At 41.7% G+C, this 13,507-nt stretch overlaps 1 long non-coding RNA gene across 2 annotated transcripts in view; it reads left to right on the plus strand.

The window, feature by feature from the left end:
• Positions 1-13,507, plus strand: part of LOC135575175 (uncharacterized) — a 94,044-nt gene that overhangs the window by 39,637 nt on the left and 40,900 nt on the right. For both annotated transcript variants that reach the window (XR_010465739.1, XR_010465738.1), the window contains exon 2: positions 105-203. This is a non-coding gene — a long non-coding RNA (uncharacterized LOC135575175). The remainder of the gene's footprint in view (positions 1-104; positions 204-13,507) is intronic.

Below are 13,507 nucleotides of genomic sequence, written 5' to 3' on the forward strand. Positions count from 1 at the left end.
AACTGTAGGGACTCTCCCCACCTTTTCACATCCTGTTTGTAATAGATATATGTCTATCTCCCCTGTCCTTCTCTTCTGTCTGTCCCTCGCATACTTAAATACAGTGTCATCTGTGAACTGCTGATGATCCCGCCTCCAAAGAACCTAAGCTGAATTCTCATTGGAAGAATGGAGCGCCAGTCTTTCCTACACGAGTGAACACGGTAAGGGCACCTTCTTACTCTATCTACATCTACTCTAAAATTACTTTTAATGTCGTGTGTGTGCTCTGCCAATCTGTGAACTAGTCTGCAGCACAGTAGGATTTAATTTATTATGCTAATTTGCATCTCATTATAATTCGGTTAATCTAGATACCAACAGATACTCAAAAAGTATTTTCAAGAATTGTTAATTGTTCAGGCCAAATAATGTTCCATTTTTATTTAACCAAATTGCATTATGACTTTAAATAATGAAACAACTTAAAATAATGTGTACATTTATCAAGTGGTTTATCATATTGAAACATTGCTGAACATATTTATAACTATGTTGATGCATTGCAGAACGTATTACTACACAAGTATGGATCTTGAATGGTGACTTAAATTAGACATTATACTAAACATGTTTTCTCTTTTGTTTTGTCAATTGGAAACAGTTTTAGGGTTAGGTTTCTAACGTTCTGTGTTAAAAAATGTAACATGTTTTGCACAAACGTCTACAGAATATCATCATACCGATGACATAGTCATTCAAATTGAAACACTATCATGACCACCTTGTGTCATATTGGCAAAATCATTGAAAAATATCAATCAAAACAAAAATTACACACTTTACTCGCTGAATGATACACCGGTCGTAGTAGCATCGGCAGCTTTGTGTGTGTGACTGTCCTTTGTTTTTAACATCTTTGGCATGCTCTAGTCTCCCTGTCCCTCTCCTCTGTCTGCCATGGGTTCTCTGATTGGCTGAACACTTTCTGCACTCTAGTCTGGCTGACTGCCAGGCCCTGCCTTGCCACTGATCAGAAGTGAACGTGACATTTGTGCGGAGGTAATGGAATCTGTGTGCAATTAAATCTCCCGACTGTGAAGAAGAATCTATCTCCCCCTCCCTTCCCCCTACCCCATCAGCAGGGGGTGGCCGTGATGATGAAACCGTCCCAGCAGGCCCCTCTCCCCGGCCTGCCCCGCCAGTACCCCTTTCCTCTCTCCCAATCTCTGTCAGGTTGCATTTTTTTAACTTCTCCCTGTCTCTGCCTTGGTTTCTGCCCAGCAATTAATTACAGCAAACGTCAATTAAAAATCTACCCAAATATTGTTGGAGAATTAAATTTCAATTACAGAAATTACATTAAAGGAAAACAACATTAACATTGATTTAATGAATTCTGCTGAAGGTGACAGTTGTTATTTTTGTGACAAAGCATTGTGGGCCATTCAACATGTTTTGATGTAAATGTGAAATGGAGGGAGTGGAAGAATGAGGGGGGTGGGCTGGTTTGGGGAGGAGTGGATAGAGGGAGAGCGGACACATGCATGGATGAGAGGAGAAGAGGGGTAAATCTCTCTATCTCTATGCCCCACTCTGCTGCTGTGCCACTCTACTTAACGCCTCATTTGTGGTCTCTGTGGTCAATGGTTTGAGTCTTTCTCTGTGCTGATGGTGCACTTGTTCATGGCTAATACCACAGACCTCCTCTATGTCTGAAACCTAATGGGTATGTATCCTCATCAAGATCGCCCATAAACATAAAAGGCTTCCTCCCAGGCATACTGGCCTGGGCGGACACACATTTCCCTTGAACTTCTTGAAAAGGAGTCCCTATCAGAGTTCCTTGTCCTCCATTTTTTTTAAAATTAACAAATCAAAAACTGTGCAAAATTATTCAGCCCCCTTAACTTAATACTTTGTAGCGCCACCTTTTGCTGCGATTACAGCTGTAAGTCGCGTGGGGTATGTCTCTATCAGTTTTGCACATCGAGAGACTGACATTTTTTCCCATTCCTCCTTGCAAAACAGCTCGAGCTCAGTGAGGTTGGATGGAGAGCATTTGTGAACAGCAGTTTTCAGTTCTTTCCACAGATTCTCGATTGGATTCAGGTCTGGACTTTGACTTGGCCATTCTAACACCTGGATATGTTTATTTTTGAACCATTCCATTGTAGATTTTGCTTTATGTTTTGGATCATTGTCTTGTTGGAAGACAAATCTCCGTCCCAGTCTCAGGTCTTTTGCAGACTCCATCAGGTTTTCTTCCAGAATGGTCCTGTATTTGGCTCCATCCATCTTCCCATCAATTTTAACCATCTTCCCTGTCCCTGCTGAAGAAAAGCAGGCCCAAACCATGATGCTGCCACCACCATGTTTGACAGTGGGGATGATGTGTTCAGGGTGATGAGCGGTGTTGCTTTTACGCCAAACATAACGTTTTGCATTGTTGCCAAAAAGTTCAATTTTGCTTTCATCTGACCAGAGCACTTTCTTCCACATGTTTGGTGTGTCTCCCAGGTGGCTTGTGGCAAACTTTAAACAACACTTTTTATGGATATCTTTAAGAAATGGCTTTCTTCTTGCCACTCTTCCATAAAGGCCAGATTTGTGCAATATACGACTGGTTGTTGTCCTATGGACAGAGTCTCCCACCTCAGCTGTAGATCTCTGCAGTTCATCCAGAGTGATCATGGGCCTCTTGGCTGCATCTCTGATCAGTCTTCTCCTTGTATGAGCTGAACGTTTAGAGGGACGGCCAGGTCTCGGTAGATTTGCAGTGGTCTGATACTCCTTCCATTTCAATATTATCGCTTGCACAGTGCTCCTTGGGATGTTTAAAGCTTGGGAAATCTTTTTGTATCCAAATCCGGCTTTAAACTTCTTCACAACAGTATCTCGGACCTGCCTGGTGTGTTCCTTGTTCTTCATGATGCTCTCTGCGCTTTTAACGGACCTCTGAGACTATCACAGTGCAGGTGCATTTATACGGAGACTTGATTACACACAGGTGGTTTGTATTTATCATCATTAGTCATTTAGGTCAACATTGGATCATTCAGAGATCCTCACTGAACTTCTGGAGAAGATTGTGTCCCACTTGTTGTTGATTCTTCACAAAAAAATATTTTTTCGTTTTATATCTTTATGTTTGAAGCCTGAAATGTGGCGAAAGGTCGCAAAGTTCAAGGGGGCCGAATACTTTCGCAAGGCACTGTATCTGTAGATCTCAGAGAATTGTGATGAGGCATATATCTGGGGATGGGTATAAAAACATTTCTAGAGTGCTGAAAGTTTCCAAGAGCACAGTGGTCTCCGTCATTGGTAAATTAAAAAAATATGGAGCTAACCAGACTCTGCCTCTAGAGCTGGCCGTCCAACCAAACTGAGCAACCGGGCAAGAAGTATCTTGGTCAGGGAGGTGACTAAGAACCCAATGAACACACTGACAGAACTACCGAGTTCCTTGGCTGAGATGGGAGAATCTGCCAGAAGGACAACGGTCTCTACAGCACTTCACCAATCTTGGATTTATGGGAGCGCATGGAGATTGCAAAAAGGCACATGAGAGCATGTCAAAAGATTCTGTGGTCTGATGAGACCAAAATAGATCTCTTTGGCCTGAATGCAAAACCAGATACCGCTCACCATCACTACCTGAATCGTGGTGGTGGCAGCATCATGCTATGGGGAGAATTTTCAGCGGCAGGGGCTGGGAGACTGGTAAGGATAGAGTGAACAGTGAATGGAGCCAAATACAGGCAAATCCTTGATGAGAACCTGCAAACGACCTTAGACTGAAGAAAAGATTTCCGTTCCAACGGGACAATGACCCCAACCATACAGCCAAAGCAACGCTGGAAGGGTTTCAGAACAAGAATGTGAAAGTGCTTGAGTGGCCCAGCTAAAGCCAGACTTGAATCACATTGAAAATCTGTGAAAAGACTGCTGTTCACCGCCTATCCCCAACTAACTTAGTGACTGCCTTTAAAAAGCAACAAATCGCATTGAAAACTACATATATGGCATCGATATGAGTCAGAAACAGTTATTCTAGTGTCAAAATTGACTATAAACTGTAAATAGGATCGTTGTTGTCAAAGTCTCATCTAAAACAGAGTTTGGAATATTCGTGCCTCACCATGGGTAAATTAAGGTTGGATTTTGATTTGACAGTGTCCATTTGCCTACTAGCATTGTGTGAACAGCTGCAGTGATTTCTCTATCAAATAGCATAGACAGTGAGACAGACCACCAACAGCTCCGTCTGTTTACATACATTTTTTAAACTTCAGAAGTACTGCACCAAACACCTTAGTCAGATGTAAAACTGCGCAACTAAAACATCCACGACAAAAACTTCAACTCAAGAAATCTGTAATAAATGTCTTAGATTCATTCTGGGGATTTAGAGGAAGTGAAATAGGCATTCCTTCTAATGGGGCCAAATATCATTAACCAAATGCGGAATTGGTCAGGAAACACACCTCCAAGACTAGTTTTTCATAACACATAATGACACGTCATACCATGTCATCAGTGTTGTGTTCAAGACCACCTAAATCGAGACAGAGTCAAGAGAGGGGTAAGGGGTCAGAGACCGAGTCAAGACCGAAACCAGAAAAACGTGAGTCCAATTCAAGACCATTATAGTAATTTTGTCAAATCCCCACCATAATAAGAGTTCAAAATGTCCAGTATTTCTGTGTTCATATTTCAGAACAACACATGGATTATTTAGACAGTCCGAATAGTGAAAGAAATGCATGCAGAGGTAAAATAGAGCTACGTTACACGTTTTTACTAACCCAAACACAGTGAGGAACAATGGGCCTTCTACGCCTCCGTGATTGGCTCAGTATTCTGTCACTCATGGGGACACTACGTCATCATGAAGTTTATGTCCTTAGTAAGGGTAGACATCCAACATTTTTGCCCTTTGGGTCCTGCCATAGAGTTTTATATTACAAGTGCCCTTCCAAGAAGGCTCAAGGTCATTGGCTACAGATGTAATGACGTCAAATCACGTTATATGTACAGTAGCTTTGATTGGACTGATCATGTCAACATCATACTTTCAAAGTCTTAGCTAGCAGTCATCATCATGAATCAAGTCGACAATCTACTGGCAAATCCTTTTTAATCATGGTCTTATAAAGATAAATAATGATGATAAATTATAGATAAACATATCGGTGCTCATCGGCCATTGGACATAAAGATTGGAAAGTTGGAAATCGCAAATTCAACAATGAGTTGTTTGGAAGGAATCAGCGGCTAACTGCAAGCAGTGCAAAGCAACCAGTAGCCTGCTATTCAATGAAGTGGCTGTGTGTGTTTTTTCCGAGGCGCCACCTTCATGTTTAAGTGAGCACATCACTAGCCAAGCGGAGTCCAACAATGTCTTGTATGCGGCTGCATAAATGATGTAATTTGTAAGGGAGATATGTATACTGTAGCTAAGAAAGTAGAACTAAGTGGATGTTGTTTAGTAAGCTGTTAGTAGCCCATGTGCCTCACTCTAATAATTTGGTCTATTTTCACCTCTTAATTTCTTACTGGTCATCCCCAAAGCCAACACCTCTTTTGGCCACCTTTCATTCCAGTTCTCTGCTGTCAATGACTGGAACGAATTGCAAAAATGGCTGAATTTGGAGACTTATATCTCCCTCACTAACTTTAAGCATCAGCTATCTGAGAAGCTTTCTGATCGCTGCAGCTGTACATAGCCCATCTGTAAATAGCCCATCCAACTACCTACCTCATCCCCATATTGTTTTTAGTTACTTTTTTGCACACCAGTATGTCTACTTCCACATCATCATCTGCACATCTATCACTCCAGTGTTAATTTGCTAAATTGTAATTACTTCGCTACTATGGCCTAGTACCTCCTTACTACATTTGCACACACTGTATATAGATTTTTGTATTGTGTACTGTACTTTTGTTTATCCCATGTGTAACTCTGTGTTGTTTTTTGTCGCACTGCTGTGCTTTATCTGGTTAAATAAAGGTGAAATAAATAAAATTTAAAAAAACATGTAGCCTATAACCTGTTTTTGAGCAATGTCGTCATCTAATATTGTAAGAGGTTTCGTTGTCTGCTTATAAGCCCCCTTTATTTATCCTACGGTTCTGACTTGGTGTACAGGGAAAATACTGTTAGAGCAGCCCATGTTCTGCATTCTGTCGCTGTACATTTCAAAGGTGCTGAACACATAAATATATTGACTGTCTGTCGTCGCTCGCTCATTAATGTCTTAATCAAAATTACGGAATGCGCTTTATCTGATCATCGTTCCCTTATGCCATAGTTTGTACAGCTCAATTGTTAGTAGAAACCACAATTGTTTAAGCAAGTCAGCCATATCAACTATGTTAAAAAAAAAGAGGCAGTAAACGAGGCAAGTCTCCGCTGATAGCCAGTTATAGCGGGGGTAAGGATTCACTCAATTGTGCTGGAAAGAAAGCTCTGCTGTTGGGACAGTGTTCTGTAGGACCTAACAGTTTGTGGGCACGGCTTATTGCCGTTATATTGCAATTAATGTATTGTTTAGTGTCCTTGCTGGCATGTATAAAAACATTTTTTTTTAGTTTGCCCCATCGAGTTACATGCTAAAATCAACACTGCACGGAAGTCCTCTTACTTTTGGGAACTTTATAGTCCTATTGATCAAACAACCATGAAACGGTAGGCTCTCTCTCCCTCAACTATGCACATCAACTAATGCTTGCCACACTCAGACGCGAGTGCTCTAAAATCGGAGCAGATAGCTAGAGTGAATTTCCAAATGCAGGAGATATGCTAACTTTTTAACAGTCATTCCTGTTCTTGCTAGCTAACCAAATGACACCTGCATCTCGAGCTGTGTATTGCCAAAAAACGATATGAGGGGAAAAAGTCAGTCATTCATTGGCATGACATGACATTCTCCTAGCAGCTAGCTAGATATCTAGCTAATGTTAGGCTCCGTGTTTTTTGTTTGGTACATAAATAGATAGGCTAGCCTATTAGCCACGTTATGACTAACTTGTGATCATTTCCCTTGCTAGTTTGATTGTATTGTCATTCCCAGTCTTTGTTACATTTGTCTGTTTTTGTCCAGAATATTGAGCCATTGAAACTGAAACAGTACATCCCAAATGAAGGCAGCAAACAATGTGTGATTTTCAACTGGATAGCAATATTTTTGGGACTAGCATTGAACTGCATCCATTTATTCTGCAAACAATACCTTAGTGTACGTCATGGAACATTGAGTCAAATATAACCTTTTTTTAAAACCTCTTATGAAGTTGGTTTTGTGGCATAAACTGGGAATTTGATGTTTTTGATAGAAGTTATGATTGTCTGTTTCATATTTTCACTTAACTTTAGGTCACCCATTAATTTGTGTGCTAAATGTGAAATGTTTTTGCAATGGGAAGTAATAGTTGTACATTTTGATTGGGAAATGCTAAATGGTTGTGTTTTTGTATTTGTCACGGCCTTTGAATGAAGAGGACCAAGGTGCAGCGCTGTGAGCGTGCATATTCTTTTATTTAGAAAAGATGCCAAACCCTACCCGGCCAAACATAGAAATACAAATAATAGAACATATAATACCCACCCCAAATCACATCCTGACCAAACCAAATAGAGACATAAAAAGGATCTCTAAGGTCAGGGCGTGACAGTATTCTTATGATTGGGACCTACTGGCTTATTATGTCCGAGTTTATGGACTGCTTATCCTTTAACATCATGCTGTGTGTGACTGCTGTCTTTCCATCGGCCCTATGCAGTGGTGCATTGAGAAGTGGGTATACTCTAATTTTGCCAAAATGTTCCCAAACGGCCCACCCAGCAAAGGGTAAAGTGTAGGCTACTTCTAATGATTGACTAATGACTAATGAATGACTAATGAATTCTCTATTGTACTATCATCATTGATAATTTATATACCTCCACTACACTACTTTGATACGCATCCGTAGGGATTAAGAAGTGAGTATAAGCAATGCACACTGAAGAAAAGGCGAGTATACGGCTTATACCTGCCTATACCCTCCACTACACCACTGGCCTGCTTATACCCTCCACTACACCACTGGCCTGCCTATACCCTCCACTACACCACTGGCCTGCCTATACCCTCCACTACACCACTGGCCTGCCTATACCCTCCACTACACCACTGGCCTGCGTATACACTCCACTACACCACTGGCCTGCCTATACCCTCCACTACACCACTGGCCTGCCTATACCCTCCACTACACCACTGGCCTGCCTATACCCTCCACTACACCACTGGCCTGCGTATACCCTCCACTACACCACTGGCCTGCCTATACACTCCACTACACCACTGGCCTGCGTATACCCTCCACTACACCACTGGCCTGCCTATACCCTCCACTACACCACTGGCCTGCCTATACCCTCCACTACACCACTGGCCTGCCTATACCCTCCACTACACCACTGGCCTGCCTATACCCTCCACTACACCACTGGCCTGCGTATACCCTCCACTACACCACTGGCCTGCCTATACACTCCACTACACCACTGGCCTGCCTATACCCTCCACTACACCACTGGCCTGCCTATACCCTCCACTACACCACTGGCCTGCCTATACCCTCCACTACACCACTGGCCTGCGTATACCCTCCACTACACCACTGGCCTGCGTATACCCTCCACTACACCACTGGCCTGCCTATACCCTCCACTACACCACTGGCCTGCCTATACCCTCCACTACACCACTGGCCCTTTGTGTTATACAAAAAGTGCACCTCCTACTTGAGTGCGCTGGTATTACGGTTGTTGTCCTTTCAGAATCGCAAATCTGTCACACACTGAAGGCCTATAGGTTCGCCACTGCGCAAACATGTTTATAATAGATATAAAGATATAGATATAAAGGATATTGTTTCAAGAAAGGAGTGTATATATTTTGCCTGGCCACGCAGTTTTATGCACTGACTGAATAAAACTTACTTACTGCGCTGATCTCGAAGAAATTAGGAGGCCTCACTGTCCGAGACAGAATCAAGACCGAGGACAAATGTATCTGACACCTAGACAAGACCACCGAGACACTCAATATGTGGTCTTGCGAGTACTACATAATGTCACAATGTCTGACGTAACTTTTCATAACCTGCCATAATATGGTGATAACACTGTCCTGACACATATTGTTACCTGTTGTAACAAATATTGTGTCATTTTATGGCTGGTTATGACACCTACAGTGTCAAAACTCTTATATATTGGTGTAGGAGCAGATTTCAGGAGCAGGACAAGACACCCTCTTTGTGACTAATGACCGACTTAAGGCCATGTACCTGATAGGCTATCTGGTTTATACGATGGGCCTAATACCATTTCCGTCTGTAATAAAGCCTTTTTGTGGGAAAAAAAACTGTCTCCCCAGTCAATGGGCCTGGCTCTCAAGTGGGTGGGCTTATGCCCTCCCAGGCCCATCCATGGCTGCGCCCCTGCCCAGTCATGTGAAATCCATAAATTAGGGTCTAATGAATTTCAATTGACTGATTTCCTCATATGAACTGTAACTCATTAAATCTTTGGTATTGTTGCATGTTGCGTTTATAGTTTTGTTCAGTATAGATAAGACATGGATATAATACATTTCTCCTCTATTCCCTTTCTCTGTAGTTTTGCTTAGAAAGGCATATTCAACCGTGGCTGTTTTGTGAAATGATCACAATCATCATGTATGTATGAATTCTTATTTGATTTATCTTACAATGCCGGTCGGTATTGACCTTTAATTTATGACTTATTTGTTTAGCGCTGCTTTTCTTTGTCATAATGAATAATTTATGTCAAGTACGACAAGCGTAAGGGAGTATTGTCTTAGAAAATAGTAATGTCACTCAGGTCCTTTTCTCTCAGCAACTGAAGGTTAATTTAAACCAACAGTCAAATGAACCTCTCCATTTCCTTGTGGCCCTATGAAAACGGTGGTTCATACTGAATGCCACCGGGTCCTGCTTTATTCATTAACATCCTGCTAAACAAATAGACCCCCTATTCCTCACAGCTCAGTTAGCGTTTTCTTCTGTTGCGGAGGTTTCTGTCTAGTTGTGTGATCAAGAGGAGAGGGTTTTGCTCAGGGAAAGAGCGAGTGAGGCCTCAATGCTCTAGTGTCATTCTATTGGCAAAATTGATCAGATGGACGCAGAAAATTGTTTTAATTGTATAATTATTTGTGGAAAACTGCTGTGATGTGGTTGAAGGCCAGGGAAGAGCGCCGTTTGGCCTTTATGTGCTTATTTGGACTGAACAGGAAATGAACAACAACTAAGAATCCTCAGGATATAGGGCTCTCTCTCACAGACACACACACACACACAGTACATATAAGGACATACACACTTTGATACAAACACAAACTCACGACACACAAACACCCCCCTCGGGCAGGTCGAGGCGTGCTCAGTGAGATGTTGCCCTTTAAGTAATGTGTCTGCCCAGTGAGTCTGCTCCTCAGGCATGGATTGAACACTGTGTGGTGTAGCCTGTAGCCACCTGACCGGCATAGCAGACCTCAATACGCATTTAACAGTAGCTCAACATACGGCCCACTTAACACGACTTCCACTGTAGAGAGCAGGCGGGCCTTATCAGATCAGTAACCTAGCTTAAATCACTGCTCAACGGATTCCTGATAAGATGTTAAAATAGTACTGTACCCAATCGGATCCAGATGGCACTAAACGTTGAATTAAGGTGCATCACTCACTCAGTGCATGGTGTTTCTACACAACCTTAAAGGAAAAATCCACCCAAAACCACTAATTCCTTTCATTTACTGTGTGAATAAGTGCTTCATTTTGGCATTATAATAAGTTTGGTAGCAACATGGAAAATCGTTGTGGAAATCTGTTGCAGCTGAAGTCGACAACAAAATCCACAATGCAATGCTCTCTATGGGCTGGCTGTCTAGCTAGCTAGGTACCTAGCTAGCAAATGTAGCTACACACAATAATACCAAAGACAATATCAGCATGTAACACAGCTAGTTAGCTGTCTGTTCAACCTGCAGATCGATGTGGTTTACAGAGTGGACTCTAACATTCGCAACAGCAGATCTACGTTTGAGGAGATGGAAAACATTGCAGAGGCTACGTGAATGGGCCACGCGGTGCATTCTGAACAATTCTGGGACAAGGAGCGCTCTCCTTCAAGGAGTGAATGGGAGTCTATTGGGCACTAGCTAATAAAACTAGCATGAATTTCATCAACAAGAAGTACCACGTAACAAATATTTTCAGAGATGTGAGATAATTAACTTGGTATCTGTGGTATCGAATAGCTTTGGAATCATTACATTACATTACGTGCTTATTTTCCTCAAAAGTTTGTATCTCGTCATATACACTGACTTTGAGAAGGGATTGCATGACGATTAGCTTAGCAACCAAGGGACGCAGCATGACAACGGGAATGCGATTGTTCGACATTCTGCTGGGTGGGACGTTATACATTACTTCATTCATTGGATTCCTATCTCCTTTCTATAATATCTCTGGCAACTGCACCATGCAATGCACCCTGGACTAAAGAGGCAGACAAATAGGAACAATGTGCTAGATTAGACCCGCCGTTAAATTACACATTTCTCGATGTAGGGATATCGCAAAAATAGGATAAATCGCTCATTTGAGAGAAGACATCCTCCAGAGTTATAATATTGGCCTGTATTGAAATCTGACATACTTAGTAGACGTTTTCATGATCGGAAAGTCGTATTCCTATTAAAACGTCTTAGGGATAGGGGGCAGTATTTTCACGTCCGGATGAAAAGCGTGCCCAAAGTAAACGGCCTGTTACTCAGGCCCAGAAGCTAGGATATGCATATCATTTGGATAGAAAACACTCTAAAGTTTCTAAAACTGTAAAAAAAGAATGTCTGTGAGTATAACAGAACTGATTTGGCAGGTGAAACCCTGAGGACAAACCATCCAGGAATTTCTTTTTTTGAGGTCACTTGGTTTTCAGTTGGATTTCTATGGGAAGCCCTATTTAATAGGAACCTGGTTGCAGTTCCTATGGCTTTCACTAGATGTCAACAGTCTAGAAATTGGTAGACATTTTTTTATTTTGAGCTATGAAGAAGTAGGGCTGTTCTTAGGAAGTGTCAAGCCAACTGGACTCTACTGTTTTGATGCGTGTGAACTGGAGCGCTCTTCGCATTGTTTTTATCCGGTATTGAACACAGTATATTCCGTCTTAAATTTATTTTATTATTTACGTTTTAGAATACCTTAGGTTGGATTAGGAATGTTGTTTGAAATGTTTGGACCAAGTTTACAGGTAATTTATTAGATACTTTGTAGTCATGTTGGGCGAGTTGGAACCGGTGTATTTCTGAATATAACGCGCCAAATAAATGGACATTTTGGGGATATAAGGAAGGACATTATCGAACAAAAGGACCATTTGTGATGTTTCTGGGACATTTTGGAGTGCCAACAGAAGATCTTCAAAGGTAAGGCATTTATTATAACGTTATTTCGGACTTTTGTGTCACCACTTGCCTGGTTGAAAATGATTTGCATGTGTTTGTATGCGGGGTGCTGTCCTCAGATAATTGCATGGTCTGCTTTCGCCGTAAAGCCTTTTTGAAATCTGACACTGCGGTTGGATTAACAAGAAGTTGAGCTTTATTTTGATGTATTACACTTACATTGTCGTGAATCTTGAATATTGGTATTTCTGTAGTTTAAATTTGGAGCTCTGAAATTTCACTGGATGTTGTCAAATTGAAAGGATCACTAAGAGGTTTTGACTTTCAGTGTAGTGAGAGCGACTTTATCACCGTGCTACGTCATACCGGCCAGATTTCTGCCTGCTTGAACGCCAATAACTCAGATACTCATAAAAACATGACTTGACCCAGGGAATCGATAGAACCTCACTCCGAGATCCACAAAAACAATATAACGTTCAAAATGGGTGAACCTTTCCTTTAATCCCATGGATGAGTAAGTTTCATATGCCTGGCTTTTCCACTGATTTGAGTGAAAATAATGATCTGAAAATAACTATCTGCTCCGTCTTCTGGCGTCTCTCAGCTCCTGTCCTGTCCTGTCTCCCATCGATGTTGAGAAGTGATGACGTCAGACCACGGTTGAAAGTTCCAATTGGGCAGAGCTTTTCTATCGGAGTAACTGCATGTCATATTTTGCCTTCCCCTGTTTACTGGCAATCAAAATACAGCATAACCATAAAGATTTTAAATAGTTACCAACAAGTCCGACATCAACAGAATATGGGTCATGTAAGACACTTTCAGCTATCCATAATTTTACACACACACACACACACACAAGGATGGGGCGGTAAGGTAGCCTAGTGGTTAGAGCGTTGGACTAGTAACTGGAAGGTTGCAAGTTCAAACCCCCGAGCTGACAAGGTACAAATCTGTTGTTCTGCCCCTGAACAGGCAGTTAATCCACTGTTCCTAGGCTGTCATTGAAAATAAGAATTTGTTCTTAACTG

Source organism: Oncorhynchus nerka, linkage group LG2 (assembly GCF_034236695.1).
Source record: "Oncorhynchus nerka isolate Pitt River linkage group LG2, Oner_Uvic_2.0, whole genome shotgun sequence".
In the NCBI taxonomy this organism is placed as follows: domain Eukaryota; kingdom Metazoa; phylum Chordata; class Actinopteri; order Salmoniformes; family Salmonidae; genus Oncorhynchus; species Oncorhynchus nerka.